Genomic DNA, 15653 nt, shown 5'->3' on the forward strand with positions numbered 1-15653 from the left:
CCTGGGGGAGGGAACCATGCTACACAGGAAGAAAGGAATGCAAAAGATATTCTAAAGAACAGAATTTCTGGGGCCTAGTGACTCCTCAGTGATTTCGGTCAGGGAGAGAGGCCAGAGTCATAAAGGGATGACATCTGGCACCTGTGTGTGGGTAGCGCCTGGGCCTTCCACCCACTGCAGAAGGTGGGCAGGCGAGCCACGTGGAGGGTGGGGTAGGCCTGCTTTTAAGCATCAAGATGGGATTGCCCAGCAGGTACTTGTAGATGTGAGACGAGAGCTGGGGAGAAGGCAGGGCTGGAGATAAGATTTGGGAATCTTCAGCAAAGATGAGAGCTCAAGCTATGATGGTGAGAGTTCCAGGAGAGTTTTGAAATGAAATTTAAAAGAAAAGAGAGACAAGAACCAGGGCTGTCCCACAGACATACATATATATATATACACATTACATATACACACACACTTAAGAGATAATTAAAGGGTTGGCCTACATTATTATGGATGCTAAGAAGTCCCACAGTGTTCTGTCCACAAGCTGGAGGCCCAGGAAAGCCTGTGGTATGGTTCCAGCCCAAGCCCAAAAGCCTGAGAACCAGAGGAACCAATGATTTAAGTCCCAGTCTGAGTCTGAAGGCCCAAGAACCAGGAGCACCAAGGTCTAAGAATAGAAGAAGATGGATATCTTGGCTCAAGCCAAGAGCAAATTCACCCTTCCTCTACCTTTTTTTTTTTTTTTTCCTACTTAGGGCCTCGGCAGGTTGGATGACTCCCACTTGCATTGGTGAGGGCTGTCTTCCTCACTCTGTCTATGGGTTCAAATGCTAGTTTCTTCTAGAAACATCCTCACAGACACCCTAGAAATAACGTTTTACTAGCTATCTGGGCATCCCTTAGTCGACACACAAAATTAACCGTCACATAAAGAAGTCATCAGAGTGGCAGGAGGAGATTCAGCAGGACATCAAAGCACCCTGCGTGTGGAAGGGGGGGGGGGGAGGCATGCTTGGAAGGGAGGGGGAAACTGCTGGGAGGGCACAGAGGAGGGTGACTAAGAAGTGATGGCAGATTAGAGGCCACCAGTGACCTTTGAGAAAGTAGTTTTGATGGTACAGAAGAGGTGGGGAGGGGAGGCAGAAATCAGATTACTGGGCAGAATCAGATTACAGGAGGCAGTGGGTGGAGAGGATGTGGAAGCAGCAGGAGGGGTTAGCTTTGGGGGCTCCAGTGATGAAAGCAAGCTGACAAGTGGAGGAATAACCTAGCCAACGAGACAGAGATAACTCAGCATAATGGGCTTTGGAGTCAGACCGACCTGACCCACTCCCAGTTCCTCCACCGCGAAAAATTTGCATTAAACAAATTGTTGGATTTTGCACAGACTCAGCTACCTTGTTTGGAAAATAGCCATCAATCATACTTACCCCAGAGAGCTGTGAGGATCTAATGAAACAGAAGAGATAAATTGCCTATTTTAGGTGTCTGGCACATCGTAAGTGGCCTAGGTTTCTAGGCAAAGATGTACAAGAGCTTTGGAATCCTACTTGCTTATAAATAGAATTGATGGGTGAAATACAGGACCCACAATTAAATTTTACTTTCAAAATAGAAATAGTCTTAAATATGTGTGTTCTAAATATTACATGGCCATAATTATACCAAAAATCTATCTGCTTTATTAGTTTTTTTTTTTAATTGAAGTATAGTCAGTTGCCAATGTTGTGTCAGTTTCTGGTGTGCTAATTTTCTATTGCTGCTGTTAGCAAATGATCACAAACTTAGTGGATTAAATAACAGAAATGTATTATCTTACTGCTATGGAGTTCAGAAGTCTGACATGATTCTCACTGGGCTAAAATCAAGGTGTCAGTGGGGCTACATTCCCGCTGGAGGCTCTAGGGGACAATTTTTTTTTTTTTTTTTTTTTACCTTTCCCAGTGCCTGAAGCTGCACACATTCCTTAGCGCAGCCTTCCTCCTCCATCTTGAAAGGCTGCAGGGTTGCGGCTCTTTGACCCTTCTTCCTTAATCACACCTCCCCCTGACTGCAGATGGCAAGGGTTCTCTACTCTCAAGGGCTCACTGATGAGACTGGGCCCAGCTGCATGATCCCAGAGATTCTCCCCACTTCCAGGCCGATTTGCTTCCTCACACGTGAAAGCTCTTTTGCCATGTAAGGTCGTACACCCACAGGTTCCAGGGATTACGAGAGGAACCTCTTTTGTGGGACGTGATTCTGCCTACTACACTCTTAATCCACAATTCTAATTTAACTAGGTGACCTCTTGTTGTTTGCTAAATCTGGTGACTGTGACCCTACCTACAAAACATTCTTTGATTAATTGAAAGGAAAAATGCTAATTTCCTCTGTCCCTGGAACCCCAACTACACCTTTCAGGGTAGGTGTAGGGTAGGTAGAGGCGGGTAGGTCAGAGAAAGCAATGAGCTTTCCAATTTGCTGCTAGTTTTTCAGAGTCAGGAAGCTTCAAGGGCTACAGGAAACTGCTGGTGGTCTCATCTGCTTCCAGCACTGACTGAGGTGGATGATTCAAAGGGAAACATCTGGGATCTAATACAAACTGACAGGGGAGCAATCACGCGGCTTCTACCTCTTTCAACTTCGTTGTCAGAACATGATGCAAAAATCTGCTGGCAAGGGATGCTGGGAAATGTAGTTCCCAGACCTCCAGCCCTAACAAAGAATTGCAGAACAGACAAGCTGGCCTGTAGAGCTAAAGAAAGAAACGTTCCCCAAAGGATGGAAGGGAGAAAACTTTTGACAAAGGAAAAGGCAAAATAATCACCAGTGCCGAGATTCCTGGTTATTGCAAAATACCAAAATCCCTAAGTGTTTTGTATCCATCTGCGACTTTTTCTTTTAAAACAATACTTTGTAAATTTGCTAAGACTGTCCCCTTGTCTTCTGGGCTCATCCTAGCCCTAGGATTTCACTGACGACATACTCTTGGTCACCATGATTTTGTTTTCCTGTCTAAGGTGGCAACAAGTAAACAGAGGAAATTTGGTAAATATGTTTGTTTCTAGGGCCAATTCCTGAACCATAACGTATGACTATTTTATTATGTATTGTTGTGCAACAAACTACACTCCAAAACTTGGTGCCTTAAAATAATAATTCCCTTTTTTTTTTTTTTTTTTGAGTTCTGGGGGTTTGGAATTCAGGCAGGATTCTGTGGGGCTTTTCTGCTCCCTGTGGTGTCAGCTTGGTCACTCACTCAGCTACATTCAGTTGGCGGCTGGCCGGGCTAGAAGATCCAAGAGGACTTCACATGCATATCTGGTGCCTTGGTGCCTCTCCCGTGGCTAACTTAGGCTTCCTCACGGCTCAGTCTCACTCAGGGGGTCAGCTTCTGGCTTCCCAGGGGGAGGAAGTAGAAGCTACCAGACCTTTAACAGCCTGGGGGAACAAGTCCCAAAACGTCACTTCTGCCATATTCTATGAGTCAAGGAGGGTTACAAGTCCTGATTCAAGTGGGGTCTGCCTCTTGAAGGGGAGAAAGTCTGTGCGTACAGAGAGGGAAGGAATTAATCAGTGGCCATCTTTGTATACTCATTGGGTTCTATTCTCCAGGATGCTAACTTTGGTATTCTCTTATTCTGTCCTCACTTCACAATTTGGAGCATGCAGCTGTGGATCTTAACTTTTATCTTTATTGCTTCTTATCCATCAGTGGTCTCCTCACATGTTTTGCTTATGTAGCCTATCAATAATAGAAGTTTGAGGAGGCATTTCATACCTGTATCTACAGACAAAGGGCCAACTATCCTATGCCATTTTATATAAGAGACTTGAGCATCCACTGATATTGGTAACCTTGGGGGTCCCAGAACTAATGCCCCATGGGTACCAGGGGACGACCGAATATGTATGTATAACGCCCTTGAACATCACAGGGGTTAGGGGTGCTGACCCACAGTCTAGTCGAAAATCCGCGTACACCTTTACACTGGCCCGGATCATGTAATCCTGTAGTACTTACTGAAAGAAATCCTTGAATAAGGGGACCCACACCGTTCAAACCTGTGTTGTTCCAGAGTCAACTCTATATACATATATTATGTATATATGTGTATACTGTATATGTGTATAGTAGCATATATAGTATACATAAACTACAGCCAACCCTTTGTTAAATATTAGTAAAGTTTAATATTAGTCTTTTTAAATTTTTAATAAGCTTAAATATAAACAGAAGATCGTATTTTTTTTGCACTCCACTCTGAAGATCACTGATCTAACCTTCTGAAGGGGTCTCATCATTGTCTTCTCGGGTTTTCTCATTAGCTCCCTACCCTTGCAAGCCCCTTCTACTATCCACAAGGAGACACTGAGATTTTGCTCCCTCCTTTTTATCCTCTTCCTGTATTTATCAAATATCTAACAGAGCGCAGTATCGATCCACATTTCACAGACGATAGCTAAGAAATACATATAACATGCACTCAAGCGTTATGCACTCTTAAGGCTTCTAGTTGTGTAAAGCAGATTTGCTCTTTTCTAAATGTTGTCATCTGCAAGTTTAGATCCCCGATATTTGTATAAATATATACAGGTACTCAGGTACCCTCACCCCTCTGGAAAAAAAATCATTTGAGAATTAAGCACTGATTAGAATTATGTTCTCTCATAGAGAAGAAGACTGAGAATAATCTTACAGGAGGCAGGTGTATGCCTTGTCATCTCTGTGTCTCCAGAGTTCTAGCACAGGGGCTAGGCAAACAGTAGGTGCTTCATAAATGTTCATTATACTAAAGGCTGGCCCCTTACACCTAACTATCCAAGTACATATTGCCTCTTTCAGTTGGCAAGTGGAAATGTACAACTTGATTTGCAAGTACTTACCAAGAAATTCAGAGACACACAACTAGGTGCATTTTATAATACAAAAGTAAGACTCTAATTATCACATAAAACATCAGAAGGTGAAGCAGAAAAAAAAAAGTTGGACATCACAGTGATGGGTGCTCTAGCCTTTTAGTTTTGAGGACAAATTAATTTCCTTCTAATCTTTAGAAAAAATTAAAGGGTGTGGGGTGTTGAAACAGAAGAGGAGGCAGTGAGCAAGGTGGAAGGATTTTAAGTGATCTGCAGGGCATATCTTGGCCAGGATTATCTCCAAACAGGCCTAGACAAGAAGATGGAGAAGGAGGCCGGCTTCCTTTTTAATCAAACATGAAGCTGCTGTGTGCAGCCCTGGTGTCCAGGCTGCTGAAGGCTCTGATAGCTTAGGCAGAAGCCAGGGAGAGGCTGATAAGGGGCAGGAACTCTAGACAACCTTTGGGCGGCCCAGGGCCTCCAGGGAGGGGGCTGTTCTAGCGCTTCTGGCTGCCAGATGTAACGCACAGCACGGCTCAGGGGCCTGAGTCAAGGCTCGGGGTGAGGTGGGGGGGGACTCCCCTTTCTAGGCTTGTCTAATTTAACAGGGGCTGGCCGGCTGCCCGCAGCTTCCAAAGGGAGACTGGGGAGCTTGACTACAGGACAGAGGCCTGTGGAACCTTCTCAGTTGGTATTTCAAAATAAGCACTGGAGGCAGCATGTCAGGCAAGAGCTGAGAAGCAAGAAATATGTGCAGGGGTGTGTGTGTTGGGCGGTCAGGGTTGGGGGTGGAAGGGAACGTGGGCTCCGTGGATGCCGTGTGCTCCTTTCAATTCAGGCTGCTGTTCCTATTGTGTTTACCAAGACATTTTTCTCCCCAACATGCAAAAGCTAGAGAGCTGTCTGACCCATCAATCTCTGGTCCTTTATACAAACAAATCCCGGGCTGCACCATGGCCAGGAAGCAACAACCCAGCTCCCGCCGAAGGTGCTGACAGCTCACCTTGTGCTCCCTTCCAGCAGGCAGGGGAGGGATGCCTCTGGGGTTCTGCCATTCGGCACTGGAGAGTCACCCTTATTGAGACTTGAGGAAAAAAAGTCAGGGCATTGCTAAGCAGGCTTCAAGCCTGGCGATCAGTCGGTTACAGGGAAGACATTTCTTTTAGCTTTTTCAAAGTCTGTGCACTCTAAGGGGGGCCCTGCTCCCTAGTCTCTGGGCGTTGTGTGTGAAATGAAAAAAATGAAAAGGTTGGACTGGAGGATCCTCAAAGCCCCTTGCTGCTCTGCCTTCCTCTGATCCTCTGACCTCCAACTGTCAGGAACTCTGGAGACCAGCGGAGGCCTGGGAAACCCACAAGAATGGAAAATCCCCAGAGAGATGTTTTTTTCACCTTGGGATCTCATTCCAGGATTTGGAATGCACACATGCTACTGTGTGAAGCCACACAATAAAGATCTGACTCAGAAGGTTTCCCACTTCTCCATCCCGCCCCCTGAAATCCTGAAAACGGCTGTTCACCTTTCCAAAGGGATGGAACTGCCTGCTTAAAGCCTTAGCTGCTCCCCCACCCCCCACCCCACTTGTCTTTCCAGTTTCTGTATCTAGTTAGCACTTTCTCTGACTGGGACAGCGGGTGATGCTTGGTTTAAAAGCCCTCTCTGCAAGAAAGGTCTGCTGTTCCTCTCCATGTCCTTCTTTTTTTTTTTTTTTTTAAATGACTGCACACGTATATTAAACAGTACAGTTTTACGTAGAATGCTAAGAGCACTTTCCTTCATGTTTTACGGAAGGACTTGAAACATATGGACTTTCTATTAATATTCCCACCATGGCACAGCCGTATCTAACTCCTAAATAGATGCATTACAATTTGTTTAGAGTTTAAAGGCTTAATGGAAGAAATGAGAGAAAAGAGTAAGTTCATTTTATGTAACAATGAAAAATACATTCATGAAATAGAAAATAAAATTCAATATGGTCACATGTGCCCAGAAGGAGATGGCTCCTGATTTAGAGAGGTGATTGCTATGTTTAAGTAATCTCCATTTGGAACTTTAGTGATGGCAGAGATGAACTGCAGTTGAAGTTGCATCTTAAAGAAGACAGAGAAAGGGAAAGAGACACCAACCAGGTTTTGAAAGAACCAATGTGATACATAAAATGGCATCACGCCATCTCTCATTTTGTTCCTCACAGCTCTGTATACAGCGGGTAGGTACTATCATCCCATTCTACAGATGGGAATACTGACTCTGAGACAAATGAGTTGCTTAAACTTTAAATGCTATTTAAAGGCCAAATGAAGACTGGAAACCAAGTCTTCTGATTCTTAACCTCTCTTCCCTGCACTGTTTAATATATGGATCATCTTTCTGTAAGAAGTGGCTTTACCTTCCATGCTCACCTGTCCCTGGATTGAAAGAGTGGGAAAATAAAAGAAGAGGGGAGAGGTCAGCTCAGGATTAAAACTCCTCAACTCATGCCTTGCTTTGTTCAAAAGCTGCTTCTGCTTCCAGGGTTTGCCTGGAAACCCATGATCACAAAGGCTGTAGCTTCTTTTGTCATGTGTGACTGCTTAGAAGTGTATGGGCAGAGTCCAACCCAACGGTCATCTTTCTATTGCCCAAGATGACAAAGCTGGAGCATTCACGAGTTATGACAGTGGGTGGGACACCCTCTCTAGTAGTATGGTCTTAACGGTCATCTTCCTTGCTTTGACCACGTCCTTTAGTAGATCCAGAAGTGTTGAAATTCTTGATACCAACCAGTGGGACTTTTTCATGTTTAATGGGAAATGGGGAGAAACTAAGAAAGTTGAACTAATTGGAATACAAATTTGGAAAATATATTGATGTTCCCATTTTGTCTAATTCAATGGTTTAAGAAAAGGTATACTTTCAGTTCTGATTCTGTACAATTCACTGGTGGTTTTACGGGGAGAAATTCATTTTGATTGGTTTTAAGGTTCAGTTGAAAATGTTGCTGATCAATTTTATTTGGGGTTTGTTTGGATTTTATTTTTTCACAGTTCTGTTTTGCTGAGGTCCTGAAAAGGTCTATGAGTATTCAGAGTATGAAGTAGATCTAAAAACAAAAACAAATAAAAAAAACAAAAAACCTCAAGAATGTGAAATTTTTTTTTTGAAAAATACTAAACAGTAGGCTTCTGATGGTCATGATTTAAACAAGATGAACTGAAAAGTTTGTCAGTCGACTTTGGATTGAATAATTGCAGATCCTTCTTTTTCTAAATTTCCTAAATCATCTCCTTTACAATGGTTGTTTATGCCCAAAGCGTACCATTTCATTCTCTGAAGACCTCTGTCCTGATGTGAACTTTGAACTGACAAGGCAGGAGCAGTTTCTGGTTCTGTATTTTGGAGGAATTGTTGGGAAGGGTTTTCAGGGAGGTCACATTGAAAAGTCTGGAACGCACACTGAAAAGTCTTAAGTCCCCAAGTGTACGTGAGCAAAACTGTCCTTGTAATTAGGAGACACAGAACAGAGGGGACATGCAAACAGGAGACTCCGTTCCCAGGGTGTCCTGACCTTTGGCTACATGGTTCATTTTTTAGCATAGTTATCTGGTGATATTACTTTGGCAAAAACAGTGTGGTGGTTTTGAGTTCTTTTAGTGTTACTGGTGGTTTTAAATGCCCTTTTCCCCAGTTAAGTAGTTCTAATGCAACATTGCTTCGCCACAAAAGAGTTCAACCAAATGCCTTAGAAAATGAATACTTCCTTTGGGCTGTTGCCTTTCTTTATCATCACACAAACACACACACACTCATGGGAAACTTACCATTTCTTCTAGTCTTCAACCCAATAGCTGCTTGTTTGCATATTATCATCAAGTGAATTGCTTTATTTTGGTTAAAAATCATTTACTGTAATCACTGAAAGATGCCTGTTCATTAGAGGCCTATTAAAGTAGCAGCTTATATTTATTTTATTTTATTATTATTTTTAAAAAATTGAACTCTAGATGATGTACAATATCATGTTAGTTTCAGGTGTACTAAAAGTAGCAGCTTTTAAATCAGATTTCAGAGGCTTTATTGTGCCTCAGTTTTCTCATCTGAAAAAATGAGGATGGTGACAGGATGTCTCTCACAGGGGCTGAGAGAATTATAAGGAAAAGATTCCAGTAAAGTCCTTACCATGTGTTCTATAAGCGTCCAATGAGATTATCCTAACTTCAAACGGGCATCTTTCATTCTTTGGACCAGGACTTGCTGGACTTGGGGTGAGGAGGATGCTGAGATGTGCATCCCCAGACGTCTCTGAGAGGATGAGAGGAGGTGGGGAGAGAACTCAATGACCCAGTTTATGAGTAGCTGTCCCTCAGGGAACCTTCCAGTCTCCTTCAGCTTGTCTTAACTGAAGAAGTGTAAGTTTTCTCTTTCAGATCAAGGAATAAAAAGATGCCCCAAACCTCCACTTCCTCTCTGCCAATCCCAAGCTCCACACTGGCCCAGTCTGTGAGGTGGACACTTAAGCCTCCTTCTCCATGTTAATTTGAACAGCTGCATTCAAGCCACAGACAAAAGGCTAGCTTTTCTCTTCCCTTTATAAGGTGGCTACTCTTTGGAAGAAGAAAGCCTCAGGATGATACTGGCCCCTGGGCAGAGGGTAAGACCCACTGCTTTTTACTTATGGAAGTGCCTGAACCAGCACCATCTTGTCAGGTGAAGTGAGTCACAGGCTCTCTTCCCTGTCCTTTGTCCTTGGGGGAAAGAAGTGATAGGGGCAGCTCCTAGGCATCCTGGGATGCTGTGTGTGTTTGCAACTTGAAGAGGAATTTCTCAGCCCTCGTTCTCTTTCTGCACACCCACTGCTGAAGCACCTCTGACACAGCCCACCTGCAACTCTTTCAGGATCCTCCTCCATGTTGCCGCAGGAGCTGCTTTTTTCCTTTTTGGTTTTATTACTTAGGATCCAAAAATGCTGTAGCCAAAGGTTTGTGGGTTTTTTTTTTTTTCTTTTTCTTTTTCTATCACTCTCATGTTCTCATGTTTTTGTCAAATAGTGACAGTGAGGAAGGTAACTGCTCTCTCTCCCCCTCCCTTGGTACCTCAGCCAGTGCCAGACCAACATGGAATTGGGAGTCCTGAGCTCAGGACCCATGCTTGGTCTCCAGGACTATCCAACTTGTAACGAGCACCAGAACTTTCCTGAGATCCCTGCCAGCTAGGCATAAATCAAGATTTAGCCTATAAGAGGTGGGCTCCACACCAGATTGCATAGACAAATCAATGAACTAAACCTATTTCCCCTGCCTGCAAATATCCACCTGGAAAAAATATCTTTTCTTACCCTGGAAAAAATATCTATTCTCACCCTGAGTCACAGTGCTTAAAAGGCAGCCTGCTTGGGTACATGACCTTGAACTCAGGACTTAACCTTCCTGCACCTCATCTATTAAAAGGGAGACAGGAATTGTGTAAATGGCAAGTTCACTACTCAGAACAGTAAAGGCTCTGACAATACAGGTTATCAGTCACCCTGGCACAGAGAAAGAGCTTCAGAATTCCAGTTTAGCACAATACTTAGTTTCATATAAATAAGACCAACTCATTCTGCCCTCCACATCTTTATCCAGACTTCTCATATCGCTGGGGTCCTTCAAACACATTCCTTTTCTCAGTCTCCTCCTCTTTCCCTCTCTCCTCCCAGGTTATCTCTCCCATGTGCCTATGCCCAAAGAGATCTGTCCTCCCCCCTCTCTGATATACAACATTCATTCTCGCTTTTCATTTCGCTGTGTCCTCCTCTAAATTTAAGGTGGAACTCCAGAACGATTTCTTTTGAGCCACCCATAACGGCAGGCACATTGCTGGGCACACGCTGGAGACACGCAGTTGGTGTTGAGAGAATGCGTAATGCCAGAATGCCTGGCCTAAAGAGACCTTTCTGAGAAACTTTCCGACTTTAGTACAAAGCACCTTGTGATCACCCAGGTGGAACCTCCGGCCGCGCGGTGGGATTTGCAGGTCTCCGAGCACAGGACTGTGAAATCCGGGCAGCGAGCGTGCGCTGCGTGCCCAGGCATTCCAATAATAGTTGCAGCTGCGGAGGACGGTGCCGTGACTCACGTCCCGTCCAGGCGCACGTCCCCAGGCAGCAGCGTGGGCGGGGACGCTCCCCCCAGGCAGAGGGGGATTACCTAGGGAGGTCGGGCCCAGCGACTGCAGACACACACGCGGGAGGGAGCCGGGGGCACAAGGGCAGCCAGGCTGACTCACACAGGAAAGCCAGAGGGCGATGACCAAATTTGAAAAAGCAAGTCGCCTCTGTCAGGGAAGCTCTCCGAGAAAGAGGAAGTAAGATCAGCTGGTACCAAGCACAGAAAAAGAAAATCAGCTGTCTTTATGCCTTTGTTCTCACTGCAATTTATCAAGATGAGCATCTGCTAAACGCAGCACTGTGCATCTGAGAAGTGAGATGCAGCCACGTCACTTAACACGCCCCCCCCCCTCCCCAAGTCATCGGCAAGGATGGCCGCGGGAGAATCCCGGTTCAGCCTCATTCCCACCCTCACGTGGAATTACTACAGCTAACATCTAGTCCCAGCCTCTGCCGCCTTCAGTGTTATGGGCTGTGACTAGGTGAAAGGCGGCCAGCCGAGGGGGATACCCTGCTCACCGAGATAAGAGGCCAGGCACCAGCCTGAGGCAGCCCAAAGGAAGGGCTGCCTTTTCCAGTGTGTCTGCCCAAAAAGGACAGCTTTTTCCCTCACTAGCAAAAACGACATCCTGCGTGCTAGCTGTGGCCCTGTTTGCCGAGCACTTCCTGTATGCCAAACTCCGCTGGAAGAATTTGGTGCACACTGTCGCGTTTAATTCTTAACAGTAGTCCTCAGAGGCAGGTTCTTCCAGTATCCTTGTTTTAGGGATGAAGAAATGGAAGCACAGAGAGATAGAGCAATCTGCCTAAGGTCACACAGCTATTTCCTTCAGATCTAGACTTAGTCCTGGTTGATGATGACGATGATGATTTAAGTCTTGGGTAGTAAGGATGCCCTTTTTGTAGACTGTGTTCTCATGGGTTCTCAGTCAGCTGTGCCTCTAGACTGAACAGGGAATTTTACTTAAGTTTGACCTTATCCAAGTTTCTTCACTGTCAGATAGAAATAATAATATCTTCCTCACAGGATTATTATGAAGATTAAATGAAACGGTATACTGACACTCGTTGTGACACATGAGATGGTGTATTATTCAACGTGTGATATTTACTGTTTGGTGTGTATATATGTTGCTGCCCACATACATTTACATATACAGTATTATTTTATACAGCCAAATCAAGCATTTTAGTAGCCATTTATGTAAAACAGAAAATGGCTCTGATGCATCCAGAAAGACTCCTAGATCACAGTTTCCCAATATGTGCTCCAAACTTAGCAGAGGATTCTATGGTCATTTAAATTTTATTTGTTAACCTTGTATTTGTTATATACTACTCCTTGAGAATCATAGTATATTGACATGCCAAAGGATCTGAGAAGTCCTACAGTAAAAATACTTGTTTAACTTGGTTTAACCCAGTTTTCTGGCATGCTGTATGTATCCTCTGACATGTATTAATGTCCCTGGCACTAGGTTCCCAGAGCCCAAAATACACTTTGGTAAATGTTTCCAAAATACACAGTTTAGGAGGGCCTATGTCGCTGTTGGCATGTATTACTTTACCTTCTAGGAGCCCTTCGCTGGGCAGATAGGCTCATGTGTAGTTGTTGGGTAGCAGCACAATGAAAGTCTGTTTCTGGGTACCACTAGCATCAGAATCAGCTAGGGTGCTTTATAAAACATCCACCTCAAAGCTGAATTAAACATGGAAGCATCACAAGCATCAAACTAAAATTTGAGATGCACTGAGTATTTATTAGGAATTAAATTCAAGCTAGCAGTAGCAAAGAAGCCTTGGATACTTCTTGCTCTCAATCTCCAAGTTCCTAGAGCTGATTTAAGATGATTCAAGAGATGAAAGGATTTCCCTACCTCCTCATGTTGAAAGCTCTAGAGGGCAGGTTGAAAGGGTGCTATCAGTCATAGTTTAGTTTGGGGATCTTTAATCAGATTGCTTTTCTGCCCCTCGCACTCAGGGAATGGGTGTCTTGATGTCTACAGGAGCTGATTCTGCCAGGGGGCAGTGTCACTTGGAAACACTGCTCTGTGGCCTGACTCCTAACCACGGAAGCACTCAGGTAAAGGCTAATACTAAAGGAGAAAAGCCATGAAAGCATCATGAGCCTCAGGAATGGAGGCCTGAAAAGGAACAGGATGCTCTTTAGTTATGAGAGAGGGTCCATTAGAGATTGGTTCCCTTTGTAAGAACCCTTCTGCTATTGGTAGCTGTAAGGATCTCCTTGAAAACATCATGGACCTGAGTTCTTACTCTAACTTTTTGGGATGTAGATGGGTCTCTTGAGGGACTAGATAAACCCAGTCTCCAGTTTTACAATGCAGAGATGTGTTCAAGGTCATGGGTCTCATAACCCCTCAAAACGTAACCACCTACCTCTGGAGTTAACCTGGGAGCCTATCTCAAGATGCACCTGTTTGTTCTTGAGGAGACAGGAAATGTTCTATTGTTATTTCTTCTGCTTTGCTGTAGAAATGGTGTGCAATTTCATCCTGACTCTGCAGTCTCTTGTGAACTACCTATCTGCATGTGTTCTGCTGTGCACACTCAATAAGAAATCAGTTACCTTTCTATCCACATTGAAGAGGAGACATCTCTGCTTAGTAGCTGGACTTTTAATTCCCCAACAGTAAGAAGGGCAGATTGAACTTCTGCTGTCCCATTCCAAGCAGTAACTGAGGCTCCAAAAATTAGGGAACAGGGTAAATTGTCCCAATTTGCTATCACAAATGGGATCTCTCTGGAGGACGTAGGGGAGGAAGGAAGAAGAAGCCTTGGAGCCTGGAACACACTGAGCAAGAGCATGCTCATGGGGCCATGGGGACAGAGGGCAGTAAGACCCTCCTGATGTTGACCCTGTGCCTCTCTCCTCTGCACTGAAATGCTTCACTGAACTTTTGTGAGTCTCCCTCCCATTAAAGCCCACTTCCACATGTCCCCCAAACTGTCTCTTTTTTCTTCTTCCTGGAGAGAGAGAGAAGACAATGCAGGAAGTCCAGAATAGTACTGAGGGTCATGATGGAAAGAGAGCTACCCAGGGACAGCTTGTCATGGTTCTTAGAGAGCAAGTGGGGCAGGGGCCGTCTCTCTACCGGTGACAGTGCACCCACCCTCACGCTCCACTTCTTCCCCACCTCACAGCCACCCCCAACTGCTGTGGCCTAGTACCAGAAAAAACATAGTACAAATAACATGTTCAGAAAAGGTGTTGGTGATTTCTACAAGTCTGACTCCCCTTCAGGGAGTATCTGCTTTATAAACTGCAGAAGGAAAGGGACAGTGGTGGAGGCTGGGGCCCTCAGACCATTCCCCAGTTTTTTACCTCTGGCCTCTTCAAATGCTTGTTGAGCAAAATTCTGGTTGAATCATATGATTTGGGTGGAGAAAAAGGGGGTTGATAAGTGGGGGAAAGGGCTAAAGGATTAAAAAATGGCACCCTTACCGTCTGATCAAATACACCAAGTAACCTTCCCTTCCAAGTGCAGTTACTGATGAAACTTCTCCCAGTGCCTCCTCTGCCTCGCCCTCCACCACCCTTGCTAGCTACTGCTCTTCTCCATGTGGCAAGACACGGGACAGCCAGCCAGCTTCCCATGAGGAAGGACCCCTTGGGAAAGTTGCACTTCCCTTGAAGAAGCAGAAAGATACAAGCATCAGTGTCACGTGTTTCCATTACTCCTACTGCGTGTTCCCATGACTGGTGTCCGCTTTCCACCAGGCACCACGTGCACCTGCCAAGCAGAGCCCAAGTGACACTTTCTGATCACCACTGTGTTCCAGCTGCCCCTATCTGGAGAGTTCTGTCCTGAGTTTCTCTCTGTTCCTAGGCTATCTTTGACGTAGTGACACATTTTACCACTTTCTATCCAGAAGTGGCTGTTCCTCAGAGAGGGATGACTCACTTTGTATCCAACATAACTTCACAAACCACCTCAAAGCCACTGGAGATAAAGATTTGGGACAGAAAGACCATTTCCTTCTAACCACTCCAGCCAAGCAAAAAGCCCAGTATAACAGCAGAATTCCAGGGTCTTCCTGAGTTAGCACCAAGCCACCATGGCTCCATTTGAATCCTCTCACCAGTTGGCCTCATATTACCATATCTAAGAAATCAGGTAGAGGCTGTGTTGTCTCCTAAAAGATGTAATTTGCCTTGATTCTCTGTACCACATGCAAGCAAGCAGTAATTTATACATTGCCTGGAAACCAGAAGCACAAACGCTGATAAGTAAATGTTCAATTGAAGCCAAATTCCCTACAATTCATGAAAGGAACTTGGATGCCCACTCTCAAGTGTCAATCATCTCAATCATGCTGCTGTCAAATTTAGCTAATGTTTTTTCCAAAGTAGCATCTCTCATTAAGCCAAATGATGCCTTCCGGCACATCATTCCTTTACAATGTAGTACTGTATTTGAATAGAAAATAACTTAAATGTGAAAAGAAAAAAGGAAGTCTGTTAGGGTGGTTGGTTATATCGCCAGGGCTGTGTTTGTATTTCAAGTTACTATTTTTAATCAAGAGTTTTCAAATAATTACAGCCTAAAGGAAACCATAGGAAAACTTTTAACCAGAAATTTACTTACTGTAATGGATAATTACCAAAGAATAAATAAGTAGCATTTAGGAACAGGAAAGAAAGAAAGTGGCATTGTTAAAAGCTGTCAGCTTTGCA

General features: G+C 44.4%; 1 long non-coding RNA gene across 1 annotated transcript in view; it reads right to left on the bottom strand.

The window, feature by feature from the left end:
* The window catches only part of LOC141576314 (uncharacterized), a 361571-nt gene that overhangs the window by 118217 nt on the left and 227701 nt on the right, over nt 1–15653 (bottom strand). The window lies entirely within an intron of this gene.

The sequence above is a fragment of the Camelus bactrianus genome, chromosome 3 (genome assembly GCF_048773025.1).
Source record: "Camelus bactrianus isolate YW-2024 breed Bactrian camel chromosome 3, ASM4877302v1, whole genome shotgun sequence".
NCBI lineage: Eukaryota > Metazoa > Chordata > Mammalia > Artiodactyla > Camelidae > Camelus > Camelus bactrianus.